The sequence below is a fragment of the Crocodylus siamensis genome, chromosome 4, assembly GCF_052110815.1.
Source record: "Crocodylus siamensis isolate JL-2025a chromosome 4, ASM5211081v1, whole genome shotgun sequence".
Classification (NCBI taxonomy): domain Eukaryota; kingdom Metazoa; phylum Chordata; order Crocodylia; family Crocodylidae; genus Crocodylus; species Crocodylus siamensis.
Genome location: NC_143398.1, coordinates 105,318,328 through 105,333,835, shown reverse-complemented (window position 1 = coordinate 105,333,835; position 15,508 = coordinate 105,318,328). Strand labels below are relative to the sequence as shown.

The window sequence follows — 15,508 nt, the reverse complement described above, 5'->3', positions numbered from 1 at the left end:
ATAGAAACAATATACAAAAAACCCAAAGTGCTCTTCATTTCATTCTTCCAGCAGTAAGAAAATTGCAAGAAGCAGCAGCAGAGACCAAGGTAGCATTCAGCAGATATATAAAAGTCTGGTTTTCTTTCTGGTTTCAGTTTTTGTTTTTTCTTCAAGCTTCTCTTGTTCTAGCCCACCCCCCTCCCCAATGCTCCCTAAACTGAAAGTCTAAATTCTGAAGAGCTTAATGGCTTTAAACCAGGGGTGGGCAAAACACAACCCATGGGCTGGATGTGGCCCACCAGGCCATTCTGTCTAGCCCATGGGGCCCCTAAAAATTTCGAAAATTAATACATATAATGCCCCTGGCTGCCTGTAATGTGGCCTTCAATGGCTTGCCAAAACTCAGTTAGCAGCCCCCCACCTGAAATAATTGCCTGCCCTGCTTTAAACCCTACACTTATTAAAGAAAATTTCATCCTCAGTGCTGACAACTGAATTTTCAAACCCTGGGCATGATCATGCAAGGCGTTAGCTTCCAATTTCTATTTGCTACTATGGTCTGTAGGTTTAGCCCACAGTTTGGGCTATCACAGTACATTTTGGATAACATGAAACACTGCTAAAGAATTTTCACAGTCTTCCTCCTACAGGCTAAATGTCACAGTAACCTTGTAACCCAATTCAGTCAATCAATCAGCAAGCAAAGCACTCCATTTCACAATGTGCCACATACTGTGAACATTAACACTCTCCCAGATTTTAGTCAGGCTTTCAATGCTCGTTTAACCCAACAAGTCATGATGACCACCATCCCTCTGAGAGCTCTGAAGATACATACTTACTCAGGGGAACAATTTCAGACTGGATACAACTCAAAATGCAACTATGTACTTATCTGTGTGCAGATTCAAGAGCAGGGGTGGGCAAAAGATGGTCCCGGGCCAGATCTCACCTGCCAAGGGATTTTATCTGGCCTCCAGCAGGTCCCTCAGCCACACCTGGGCCGGGCACAGGAGGCAACCTGGGCCATTGGTGCATGCGGCTGATCCCACCGCCCCTGAGCACACAGCAGGGCTGGGGTGGCTCGGTTGCTGGACCCCGCTTCCCAAAAGTAGCAGCTCCTTCCAGCTGTTGCTGCCCACATTGGACCTGGCCCCACTGCCCAGACACCCAGCCCATCTGCCCCAAACCTACCACCAGGGGCACTGGAGGGAACAGCCAGGCAGGGTCTCCATGGAGACTGGCCGAGGACCCATACAAGCAGGGTGCACTTGTCCAGGTAGATGGGATGGGGCCACAGACAAGCAGGGAGCAGCATCCAGGAGCAGGATGGGAAGACAGGGGCCAGGACTGTAGATCATCACAGCATAAGGCCAGGGCCCAGGACAGAGGCATCTTCCACTGCCTGCACATCCCTGCAACAGGCACGAGTTCTGTAGGCAGTGGGGGTCCCAGGAGAAGATCATGGCTGTGCCCCAGGCCCCAGCCCTGTGCTGTCACTGTCCTGCAACCCCAGCCCTGGCCCTAGCCACCCTGCTCCCAGGCCCCCTCCCCACAACTCCATCCCATCTGCACAGCTGAGCACACCCTGCCCATAGGAGTCCCAAGCCAGTCTCCATGGTGACCCCAAGGCCAGGATCACTGGGTGGTGACAGTACAGGGCCAAAGCCCAGGACAGAGCCACTTAGGGAGTTTTAGTGAGCTGGAGGAAGGTGGTGACCCTGACTGAAGTACCATGGAGAAGTGGGGGGTAGTGACCCAGCCCACAGCATCCCCAAGTGGCCCTCCAACCCAAATAATTGCCCATCCTTGATCAAGAGTCAACACAAAAATATTGCAACAATAAAAGTAAATTTAAGTTAAATAACTACAACTCACTCGTATGTTTTTGCCCTAGTGGAACTTAACAGCTTCAGGTTCTCAAACTGATGCATTTCATTATTCATTTGTTTGACTGGTATGATACCTTTCTCCATAGCAGCCCAGCGTGGTTTACAGTAAAAAAGGTGTGGATGCAGTTGATGATGATAATCTGAAATTAAAACTAGATGGAATTGGTGCAAGGCACTCCTAGCCACTGCTGCTATCTGAAGATCTGCAAAGGTACCAGGGACACCCAAAAGCTGCTAACCTGAGTAACAATGGGAGGATGAACCTCAGGTGACAAGTGTCCCAAGTCCCAGTGCAGCCCTCAGATCAAGGAGTCTGTCCAGTACCATCACTTCGACCTTGTCTAGGTTCAGCTTCAATATAGGTTTAGCCACAGCCAAACTTCAATTGCAGCCAGGCACTAGGAAATGATTTAGACTGGGGTGGGGCAGGTCAGGTGAGAAAGAGAGAGTAGAACATCATCAGCATATTGATGGCACCTCACCCCAAATCTAAGCATAAACTGGTCCAGCAGTGTCATATACTGTACATACTGAACAGGAAAGGTGACAATTGGATGCAAGCAATTAATAGTTCTTCTCACCTTTAAATCTGTAAAATTGTTAGCAATAAAAATAGAGCTCAAGCCCTGCCCATACAGAAAAAATATCACTAGCAATTAAGCAAGTTCTAGTAGGGAAGAAGGAGAAGGTTATTCCTTACATAATATTTATCAATAGTAAAGATTATCTTGGGAAGAGACAAATTCATAAGTACCCATTTCCCCTTGACAAACTAACTTCTAAAGGAGTTCTCCCTTCAAAAAGGGACAGGGATTCAATTATGACCATGGGCTATAGGTAGCCTGCATTTTTTTCTTCTCCCCCTCCCTGAAAAAGCATAATATTCCAAGACCTGAGCTAGTTTTACTCTCATCCTATAGAGTTGAGAAGACCCACAAAGAGCACAGAACCAAAATGAGTAGAATCCTATTCCTTTGTGTATCCAACACTTCTGGGATCTAGTCAAACACATGATAAAAACTGGTGGGGCTCCTTGAGGGTCACTCTTGCAGAGCAGCTAAATCACAAAAGTGCAGTAGACAAGATACAAGAAAAAGAAGAGACATAAAGGAAACAGACAATGGAAGTGGTACAGAAACCATATAAAGTCCTATAAAAAGAACTGGAGGCAAGAAGATAGAAGGAGAGTAAAAACAAGGAATAGAAACATGCATTGACATTTTAGGTTGCAGTCTGGCAGCTGAAGAAAAACTTCATTTGAGCGTGTTTGTGGAGACGGAATTGGTTAGATCTGCACCCACGTGATGTTTAATCATTCCCACATATTCCATACAAACAGACAGAGGTACTAATTTCAGAGGGTGCTGAGTCTGAATGAGCAACTTTGACTCCAAGACCAAGCATTTCTGGAGTCAAAAACACCCACAGGAAAAAACATAAGAGTGTTGTTTACCTGCTTGTTTACTGAAGTCATCTATCCCAAGACTTCATTCAAAATATGCCACTTGGAACATACACCATTAGGGAATGCTATGGGTGGGCTGCAAGTTTTTAAATAAATGGTGCCTATTACAGCTAGAAATCAGACTATTTATATGACATTATAATCTTCTATGTATGACATCTAATCATTGGAGGACCATCTTAAATTCACCCCCTCCCCCCCCAACTACTGCAGGTGGGGTGGGGAGGAGAGCTTATGAGGGGGCAGTAATGACGCAGGCAGTGGAGGGATAGGCAGCAGTTGAGGCAGTAAGGGGGCATGTGATAGGGCAGGCAGTGAGGGGGAGGCAGGTGGTAGGGGGCAGATAGTGTAGAGGTAGTGGGGCACAACCCCCTGCCACCTGTCCCCACTCCACTTACCCACCTTGTGCCACTCCCCATTCCCCAACCCCCTTCCTTCCCCCCCACCCCAGCTTCCTCCCTCTACTCCGCTTCTGCCCCCTGCAGCCTCAGGTCCCCTCCAGCCCCCAAAGTATCTTGCCCCACCTGTCCCTCCACCTCCCCTTTACCTTTGCTCCAGTGCCAGTGGGCTCCATCCATGTTGCAGCCTGGAGGCACTGAGCATGGCCCCAGTGCACCCCACAGCAGTGGCAAGGAGCCAACACTAGCTCCAGTCCTGACCTGTAGCAGCCTACTCAGTGCTCCAGGCTGAAGCACGGACACAGCTCGTGACATGGAGCAAAGGTAAGGGGAAAATGCAGTGGGGGAGGGGGGGCAGGAGAGGAGAGGCTCAGTTGGGAGGCCATGTTAAATGAGGGTGGAGGACACATCTTTTAAATTGGAGTAATTATGGTAAAATTACTACTGAACAATTACTGACAATGGTTTACAAAAAAATCCTAACTACTGTGTTTCAACTTTGCTTGCACCTACTGCTGCAAGGAAAAACAACAAAAACAAAACCCCACAACTCTGTACAACATTTCTCCCACAAAACAAAATTTGAGAACGCTCTTGCTCAGGTACCACACACACAGACAAATGATCTGAAGTACAGGTCCCTGTTTTGATCTCTTAATACTGGATATGATGATGGCTGTTTCTGTCAAACTACATACACTTACACACACATACACACACACACTAAAAGCTGTGTTACCCAGCATCCGTGGGAAATGGGGAGTTCCAGTTAATCAAATATGCTGGTTATCTGAGAGTGCTGGTTATTTGCCTGTTTGGGCTGCCGCACCTCCCGCTACGTCTGGCGAGTCATGGCTTTCCCTCCCTGGCATCAGTGTGCTGGGGGACACAGAGCGGGGCCCCCACACGGTCTGCTTTGCCTCGGGCTGTGGTCCAAAGTTGGCAAAGTGGGACTCCACAAAACCAGAAGTGCCATGGTGAAACTTCCGGTTTCGTTTTTGCCCCGTGGATTGGCATGCCGGTTAATAGAGCATTCCATATGGTAAAGTACCGGATAGCACAGCTTTTACTGTAGTTTGAAAGAAACAACCATATCAACAAGCACTAAGAACTCAAAGTGATGCTTCCATTTCAGGGTTAATACATTTTCAAATGTTTTGAGGATAAAACCGAGAATAGCAAAAGACATTTTGATACTCTTCGCGGCTGCACGCTCAGGGTGAAAACACTCACCCCCTCCAAGTCAATAAAAGGGGCACCATGTATTTCACAGCCAACATTACAAACAGAAGATAGTTATACTAAGTTTTCAGGACTAATGGAGGTAGCTTTTGCAAGCCTGCTGCCCTAGGACAACCCCAGGTCACAGGGGCTATTTCAGGTCCATCAGAACTGAGAAGTGTGAGGGAATAACCAAAATTCTCCAGAGAAAAGGCACTTCTTAGTAATGCTGCCATTTTTTAAAGTAAATTCCTTTAGGTTTTCTCTTTTTGTATACAAGGTTCTCCAACCTCTCCAACTCATTCAAGATAGACTGTCAGACCAACGACTGAAATGAAACATAACACTTGCAAAGCACTTTTTCAGGGAATCTCAAATTCTGGCTACCTTCCTTGGAAGGCATCAAATATAAGACTATGATTTTGTGTGTGTCTAGATAAGCTATCTTAGGTAATACTAAAGTTCTCTTCCTCAGAAAGTTAATACAATTGAACTTGTGGTAATTTAAAGAGGATCCACTTTCAGGAGGAGAGAAAAAAAAAAGAAATACCGCAATATATGTATATTTAAAGAGGTCTACAACATTTCTAAAGCATCTTCTTTAAATGATGTGGTCTATATAGATCATATGATGCAAGAAACTTAGGGAGTCTGTTCATGTGTTCTGGGGTAGGAGGAGGGCATTTTAATTAGAGTGGCTCCCAGACAGCAACTCTAATTAAAATGCTGCGGCATCGCATATGTTCAGCGTCCCACATTTCAAAATGGCCACGGGGGCACTTTAATTAAAGCCTGTTTGATGAGTTTTAGTTAAGAAGTGCCCCCATGGCTATTCTGAATGTAGGACACTGAATACATGTGACCTTGCAACATCCTGGAGTGTTCCAGTTAGAACACTCCAGCAGACTTGGTTAATTGAGTCTGCTCCAACGTGTTCCAAATTAGAATGTGTTGGAGCACATGTATAGGCACCTTTAGTGCATTTATTGCCAAGAGGCAAGATAACACAGCCCTCTGAAAAGTCCAACAAGATCTCATGCTCAAGCATTTTTAATTAAAAATGTACATAAACTGTAAACATAAAAAAAATACTAAATCATTTTAAGCTTAGTAAACTTGATATTGTCAACTGAACCGCAAGATTTCTTGAGTTCATTGAGTACAAACTCTAACTTGACAATCTTTATATACAGTAAACAGCAGTGGTAAATACTGAAATGATACCAGAATTAATACATCAGTATAAAACAGAAAGATCTATGTTCTGCTTTGTTATTATGTTTAAAATCACCCTTAGAAAATTCTGAAGGGACTGAACGGGGAGGGGCAGGAGAAAGGGAAGGAGCTGCTTGTTTTTTAGAACAGTGTCTACTGGAATTCTAGTAAAATTTTAAAAGACAAAATGAGTTTAAAATGTGTTTTGTCTTCTCTAGACATGCACTGACTTTTTTTTATAGTTATAAACAGACTATAATGAGACATCCAAAGTAACTATTCACAAAAGCGCTATCCGGTGCTCAAAGAAGTTTAGTCAATACAAGACTCTTTTCTTTAACCTTTTCCAGTTATAAGAACCTTAAACAAAACCTCTTCTGACTGAAGTACAATGCAGTTAATATGCCTTTAAATAAGTTTTTACCATGTTACTATAAAAAGCCCATGCACTCTGGAAAGACAAAGGAAACCAATTTTTTTGTTCTTTAAGAGTGGAACGTATTACGTCTTTGCGGAATTGGAAGTTGATGGCTAGAAGCCCAGATCTGTTTCATCTTTCAGTGTAAGGACAGGAAGTAAGGTCACTATCAACTTCTAATTGAAACCATCTTCAAACCAGACTTCTGATCTGGATCAGGATTTTTGTTTTCTTGCACTGTGCAATTTCTTACCCAACTATAATGCATAAACTAGTACTGAGTCAACATCAATTCCAGCTTTGAGTGAATGTATGTGTTTGGGAAATGAAGTAACTGGAAACAAGAGCAATTAAGCTATAAGTTTCCCCCATTCTGCCTGACCAAAAGCCTGAATATAAGCTTAAAGGCACCTCCCCCACAATGCTTTGTACTTTGTCTGCTGATACTGTCAGGTTGTGCCAATTACTTGTGATAGCTTTATGATTAAAAGGTACAGCCATTGGAGTCTGAACACATAAAACTCTAAACTAATTCCATTTACAATCAGAGCCTGAACAACAGCTAGGTAAGAGTTTATCAGCCACTAGAGATATGTCTACACTGTAACCCTGTAACTCATGACAGATGCTCTCAAGCACACCACAGCCATCCAGTTCTGTTTGCACACCCCAAATGCAGACAGGATGCAGTAAAGCTGCTCCAAGAGCACTCTCCATGGCCACTCTCCTGAGAGGGGTAGTTGGGACACCCCCAGAGTGGCTTACAAGTACATTTTGGGGTTTGGCACCGAGAGCTGATGCAGGTGGGTGGGACACATCTACCCAAAAGTGACAGGGCCATGGTATAAACATACCTGATGCCACACAACTCTCCTTATAAGTGGCAGATGGCATCTGCAGCTTAGGGTAGAAGCTGCTGGTAGATCTGCAACTTAGGGCAGAAACAAGCATCTTCAGTGGAATGTGATCAGCTGTGTCACAATGTAGGTGTTGAGCAGCTGAATCCCCTGTAGGGGATCTCCTGGGAGGTGTATCTACCCATCTCCACTTACACAGCAAAGTCATTCTGCAAGGGATTTCCCCACATGCATCTGCAAGTGCAAGAGGAGATTTGAAAAGGTGCCCTCCCTCAACTTACCCCCTGTGTGCTAGCAGGAGAGATCCCTCTGCAGGGATTTCCTGGTTCCCCCATGGGGTAGGTCCTTCATCCACATTCACAGCCCAGGCTCCTGCTGCACCAGGGAACATGCACTGGGATTCCCATGTGCTGCCTGGGGTCCCCTGCTTCCAGACACTCACCATAAAGCCCCGACTTCCCCTGGAGAGATAGATCTGGGTGATCAGGGAAAGCAAGGCAGGCACTTCCAAGACTTTAGGAATTCCCAGGCAGGATTGGTCCCCTCAAGTGTGCAAGACTGGGCTCAATCCTGAAGACCCTCTGGTCCACGGAGGCAGGAGAGCCCTGGCAGCTTCATACTACCCAAGCTCTTCCACCATAAGCAAACACGTGGGCTGCAATAAAGCAGCCCAATTTATTACTACCTTCTGCTGCAGGTACAAATTGGAACATGTGGTGCAACACAAGATATAGACATCTGTTTACTTTGACTTTGTGTCCCCATAAAAATGTGTATGACAGTACAAAGATGATGTTTGTTTCCACTCTATTATACACTTAAGTCAGAGATGCAAACATTTCCATAAGCAGATGCTGAAAAAGGACTACAGGAAGCAGAGCTTCTAAACAGGAAGCAATGACAAATGCTTAGTCCTGAGACAAGAAAGCAAGAGTTAAAAAAAAATCAGCTGTTAAAGAAAAGGAGAGACTTTTATTTATTTATTTTGGGAGACTCTCTTCGGCCATTTGAAGAGCTGAGAGGAGAGGAAGACCAATCTTCCTCAGTACAAACACACACACCTGAGCCTTGAACAGTGCTAGATTTCCATCTGGCAAGCAAGTAGTCCTCAGTAAAGAATGCAATCCATAACTTTGCTGGATTTTAAAAACCTGGAAATAACATTTACAAACTGCAGCACTGAGCACAAGCAACAGAAAGCATCACTAGTCCAGAAGGTCTGCCTTGCTAGGGATCTGCACATATGTAGACTATTAGGTATTAGACAGCTTTCAACTTACCCCAAGTCCTGTGGCCCCTCATTTCACTCTTTAAAAAGTAATGAGCATTAGAACGTTTGTCAAGAGACCCAGTTTCATATGCTTAGCACTTCCAGTGTAGCAGAGCCCCTACGTCATTTTTATTTTTTAGTCACTTGTATTTCATATATCCCATGTTGTTGTTTCTTTGGACATCTGTCTTCAAAGCACATTGCATGCTAGGATATCCCACCCACCATGCAAATGCTGGTCAGTCCCTAACTTTGCATCAGCAGTAGCCAGTCCCCAGTCCTTTCACCAGCTAATGTCATAAAAGCACCAGTACAGTTTTGTAATGCTTGGAACTGCACCTCTCCTGAACCCATACTTATTCAAATACATGAGTACTAACAAGAAGAGTACACACTTTTTGGAAACACATGTGACATAAGAAATGGATGCGTGTCCTCAGGAATTTTTCTAGGCATTTTATACATAGAAAACTAAACGTACATGTTTTGTTACTGCCAAGTAGTAAAACTTTAAAGTAAAAACCTCAAAAAATAGAGAACTTAACATCCCTTTATCAACATTAGCTTGGGCTCACTCCCTCATCATATTTTCTGGTATTCTCTCTCATTTAATGAATTGTTATACAAACTATAGATCATAAAACAGAGTGCACAATGAATTGAGCCATTCACCTAAAAATAAAAACACACCTTTTTTCCATTTGGAAATTTTGTACCTCTTAACAGCTCATGGCTCACTGCTATTGCCAAAAGTCTATAGAATTTATTAAACAGATTTTTTTTTTCTCCCCACACATACAAAATGCCATGTTAAAAAACATTAAGATTACAAAGGCAAGTGCTCAGAAGTGAAGAAATACCAACATTAAGTTACCTATGTGTCCTTAATCTAGCACTTCTCTGCAACCATACTATGGTCTTTAATTACATGATAATATGCTATTTTTCTACAGGCATCCTGTCATGCTTAAATGTCACAGATGGACTTTTTTTTCTTAATGAGTAACTCCTGAGTACTTTGCTTTATAGTTTTTTCAATGGCTGGCCTATGCTAGTACACTCTAGACACAGCATGCTTTGAAGACAGATGTTAATTTCCTCATGTGCTTTATATCACCACACTATGTGTTTTTTACAAATACTAATGACTATTTTCACAATACCCCTATGAAGTGAGGAGCGATATTATACCCATTTTAAAAAATGGAACAAAGATGCAGAGTCACCAGTGACAAGTATTCAATAATTTTGGGTACACAGCTCAGCTATTCAAGTTCAGAGTACTTAACATCGTAAGAACATAAAAAATACCATACTGGACCAGACCACAGACCCATTCAGTCCAGTATTCTGCATCTCACAATGATAGAGGGTGGTTGTTAATGAAGAGCTTTATGCAGGGCCTATGCAGACCGACCATCCCCTTCCCTCCCTCTTCCCTTACAATTTCCAGCTTTGAGAGGCCAAAAAGTGCTATATTTAATAAGCAGTGATGGATCTTTCCTGCTTGACTATGTCTCATCCTTTTTTTGAACCCAGTTAAACTGTAGGCTTTGTACAAAATCTTGTAGCACTGGCTTAAATTAATTACATTTATTGCAAGAAAACTTAATTTGTTTATTTTGAACCTGCTTCCTAATCATGTCATTAAATATCCCCTATACTGCTTTATTTCCCTTCAAAACACAGCTTCTATTAACCTCTGCTGAAGCTATGAGTGCCTGGTACTTCTTAAAATCCAACCAAAGCATCTTAAGTTCAGACAGTGAAGAACACATACCTGTGAAAAGATTGGTTGAAGTGACTTGCCTAGATCACACAGAGATTATGTAGGAGAGATAAAAGCTACTTCTCCAGGCAGCATCCCAGGGCCTCCATGAGGGTGGGGGAAACATGTTATCATGTAGACAAAGATCGTTATAAATCACACATATAGAGCAGCAAACCAAGATTGCAGGGTCAACCTATACCTCCTACCCCACAGCACTTGACCTTGCAATCCTAATTTTCTTTCATTTGTTGTTGTGTATGGGTGAACTTTCTAAGGTTTCCCTCCACACACACCCCCATGAATAAGGGTAGAACCTTTAGATACACCATGCAGGCCTTTTTATTTGAACTGATGAAGTAGGCAAGAGCAGTGAGTGTTTCTTGTACATATATATGAATGGTGTGCATAGTTTTGGCCCCACGGGGCAGAAGAATGGCACCCAAACAGGACCGGGCCACAGGCCCCCATGCCAACTCTACCCAGCCATGATCAAGCTCTATGCTGGGCTGCATCTCCTATTTAACATTCAGCACCATGACTCACAGTGCTCCCCACAGATGTCTATGGAGCCCTGTAAGTCAGATGACAGCACCAGGGGTTGAGCACCGCTAGCATACACTACCACTTGTGCTAGTGCTCTTCTCCTTCCTACCCAATCTCTACTACACAGGCTCCTCATGCCAGTCCCAATCTATGTGCTTGGCTGTTCTGATCTCCTGTACTCTCAGTATTTGAATATCAATGATGACCCCCGCCCCACAATTCATTGTCCCTAGTCTCCTTGCTCACAGTCCCAATTTCTCATACCTCTCAGCTCTTATGTCTTTCTCTCCATCCCACTGGCTCCAGTCACAGTCTCCCCACTCATCAGTTCCAAGTCTCCCCAGTTCCTTGTCTCATATCTCTTTGCCTACCCTGCCCTAATCCCCTACTCCAAATCCTTGCTAGCTCAGTCTCCCCATCTTTTCCTGATCTCCCATCATTTCCTATACCTAGTCATCTTGTTCCTCCAATCCCAGTCTGCCCCCTCTCCCCATACCGCTCTGTCCAATCTCAGTGTCCCCCCAGCCAACTGCAGACTCCATCATCCTCCTCTCTGGTGCCCTCTTCCACTCCAGCTTCCAGTTCTGTTTTCTTTTCCAGGCAAAGTTTCTCTGCCCTACACACATTCTAGGCTCAGACTTCCTGCTTCAATCAAGCTATTATCCCTTTTGCACTCGAGTCAGGAAGCTTCCTCCTCTATGCTGCCTCCAGGTGGATCATTAGAAACACAGGACAGCAGGTCTCAGTGTCAGGCTCAGCCCACACTTCAGAGCACCTGGGATTAGCCATTACAAGAAGAGTTGAAATTCACCTGTCACCCTGCTTAGAGGAAAGTTACTTTGACAGGATGGCATGTGTGAAGCCTGATAAGCAAGGACATATTATTCTTCAGTTTCAGCTGCTAAAAGTCTGAAGCCTCCACTATTATTCTTTAGAAGCTTATAAGAGTAGCCATACTTGGGCAGATTTTCTACAGAGATAACAAGAAGTACAGCCCTACACAAAGGCTACCCATTCCCAAATTTTAATGTCTCTTCCCAAAATGATCAGTTCATTGGAGCTGTTCAAAGAAAAGATCATCAGAACTGTTCAAAAAGAAAGTTCACCAACTGAACTGTTCAGGCTGTTTATAAAAAATCTCAACCCAAAGACTACGCATGAAAAAATTCAGTCTAAACCATTAAAGCTGGCAGTTATAAGCAACCAGGTTTTATAAAGAACAAGTATCAGGCAACTTTAACAAGTGAGACTATTAGCCCTGTGCATAATATTCCAACAGGTTTTTCCTTGTGTGTATTTCACAGCATTTTCGGTATAACTGGCTGCACTGTTCTGTTGACAGTCTGTTACATCGCCTGTCTCATGTACCACCATGAGGAAATTACAGTAGTGTGCCAAACAACCACACTCCAACCAAGCACACGTGTTGTTCCTGCAGTTTCTTTCCTTCTCTTGGAGTCTCTTTGAAGAATACCTCTTTGTGATTAGGAACTCACTTGCTACTTCTGAGACTTCGAGAAGACACCTTTCTAAATCTCCATATATGCTGAGTACTTTAAAATGAAATATTTGACTCTAAATGGCTTCAAAAACAGGAGGAGAGGGTTGGCTTTCCTAAGAATGCATCAGCATCCTCCTATAAGAAACAGGTTTACGAAGTTGCAACCATTCTGCAACACTCGTATCAGTACAGAAATACAGAGGTGAGAGCGCATTGTACAATTCCCCATCAACTGCCTGTTTTCCTAAGGGCACAGGGGTCAATCCCAATTAGCAAGGTTGTTAAGTGTTCTAGTATCCTGATCCACTGCCCTCATGCCTGGCCTGCAAAACAGCGCTCCTGGCCTCTGGCCTGCAGAACAGCACTCATCTTTAAAAGTGAAAAAGCTGAAACCAAAGAGGCAGCTGATAAATCTGTATAAGGGGGAGGTGTCAGGCCTATTTGTTCTCTGTCAGGCATGCCTAGAAAACTAGTCACTGTTAAAGAATTTAAAGTTGACTCTGTAAAAAGTTAGGGGTCATGGAGTAGCATTAGTTGAACATTTTTAAATAAATTTGTAAAAATCTCAACTTGCCCTCACAGGGTTGGTTCTCCCACCCCCACTGCCCATTATACACAAGTTCTAACAGGGCATAGTTAGCTCTTAAGTAATTTATATTACTTGTATTACATAACACTGAGAAAGGCTGTGGATAACAGATTTTAAAATACAGAGCAAAAAGCATCAAAGACACCTGCATTATAAGTGAGGCTCCAAAACCCCAGAAATTAAACCTCACATTCCAAATCATTAACTGAGAGCAGGTTGTTTAGGTCAGCAGGACTCCTGACAATAGTCACCAGCCTCTCCAGGACCAAGGAAAATCTTTGAGTCACTGCCCTTTTAAACAGTGTCAAAGACCGGAAGAGTATTAGAGAAGACAGATCAAAGTTGTCAGGGACTGATTTCTTCAGTGGAGAGTGAGAGAGACCATGTCTACATAGAAGAGACAAGATCTAGGTCTGCAAAGAGTAGTATAACTCACAATACAGATGCAACTGAGAAACATGCTATATTATCCCCATGTTTAGTACTAACAAGGAACAGCTTGTTTCTGCAATACATCAGCAACCTGTAGCAAAGAGCTGACATCTGACAAATGGCAAATTTAGCAAGCAGAGCAGTGGCTAAAAGGCAGACTAGTAGCCACCTCAGTACTCTGTAAAGAGATGAAAATCTGCTTGACAAGTTTAATTGCCTGAGACAAAAAAACACATACCATCCCAAACAGATGACTGTAACCATCACAGAAGGCAATGAAAAAGAAATAATATCCATCTGAAACCCCATCCCACAACTCAACCTGACCTCTGGTCCTCAGAGGCCTTTCCATAGTCATCCTGCACATAACTCTCCTCTCTAGCTTGATGACACTGTGGCAATACAAGATAAGCTCCCCACCCTTGTCAATACTGGAGTTACCCAGGTTAAAGCAATAAATTACAACCACTGTACTCTCAAGACCACAGTTCTACACACAACTCCTTCTAAACCCATAAAGGGTCTATTCACTTGCTTAAATTTAAGCATTTGCTTAAGCACCTGGCTGAATCTGGCTTCAATTTCCATGGAAAAAAAATAATTGGAAATGTTTCTATTGACTACAACTGCAGCTGGACTCATGTTGCAAAAGATGAGCTGAGCCTGTACTGAAGAAAATGAAGCAGAAGCAATGTCCTCTTCATCATTTCAAATGGAAGCAAGTTGCTGTAAAGAAGAGTTATTTCATCAGCTTGTTATAAGCCCGTTCAACAGTTTTGCTTTTTCAACTGTAAAAGATCAGCTGTTATACCCAGTTTACAAATGGAGTAAGAGATGCAGAGAAATTAAGGACACAACTATTCACTAATTTTTGGGCACCTAGTTTCATATACATAGGACCCAGCTGTTCAGAGTGCTTAGCATTAAAAGATCACATGAAATGCCACACTAGGTCAAACCATGGGTCCATCTAGTCCAGTATTCTGTATCTCAGAGTGACAGGCAGTAGATGCTGAAGGAGTCATTCATGCCAGGTAAGCTAAAGAACAGACTCCAAGTCTAATAAGGTCTAATAACACCATCTCTTGTTTTCATTAAGTGCTGGGTAAACCCAAAAGCTCCACAAGATATAATAAAGATGAAGGAAGGAAGGTAAGATAGAAAATCATTTACTGTGTTGATCTTCTGTGCAGGATGTGAGAGCAAGTGCAAGAGCAAGTGGCAACTCCAACCCCTTTACCTTAGAAGTCCTAATATTGAATTAGACATCCTGTTACCCACCAACAGCTAGGAAACTGGTTTACTTATAAAACAGCATCAAAAGGAAAATACAGAATGCCAACATCTTCAATATTAATAGAAATGACAAGTCCACAGCCACTGTACTTAAAAGCTGCTAAGTAATGCAAGAGTAGCTAAACAATTCTCATTTATGGTCAAAAGCAAGTAGCTAAAAATATTTTAACTAACCTGTATAAAAAAAAAAAAAACAGCTTTCATACCTCACCTATATCATCATTTAAAGAATATTAAAGTGGGACATCACAAAAATGCACATTACCACAAAAACAAAAGCTTACATCACCACACGGCCTGCTGTATGAAATGTCATCTGTTGCGTTTAAGCAGGCACACTCATCTGTGAGCAAATATGGAATAAGGAATGTGCATATACGAGTCCAAAACTCAATGGCATTTCTTTGAGAAGCATATTTTTAAATACTTTATAGTTTACTTTAATGTATCTAAAGCAAAAGAGCATATACTCACTGGTAGCTGAAAAGAGCAACCACTCTAAGTTAATACATGAAGTATAACTATTAACTTACACCAGGAAAAACTCTCCAATTACAAAGGTGGTTAAGCACTGGACCAGATAACCTTTCTCTATCAGTACAAGTTTTTAAGCACTGGTTAGACAACCTTTTGTCTGGGGCGGGTTTAAACAGAGACT

The 15,508-nt window shown here is 43.0% G+C and overlaps 1 protein-coding gene across 2 annotated transcripts in view; it reads right to left on the bottom strand.

The window, feature by feature from the left end:
• Positions 1–15,508, bottom strand: part of KIAA1549 (KIAA1549 ortholog) — a 221,614-nt gene that overhangs the window by 204,998 nt on the left and 1,108 nt on the right. The window lies entirely within an intron of this gene.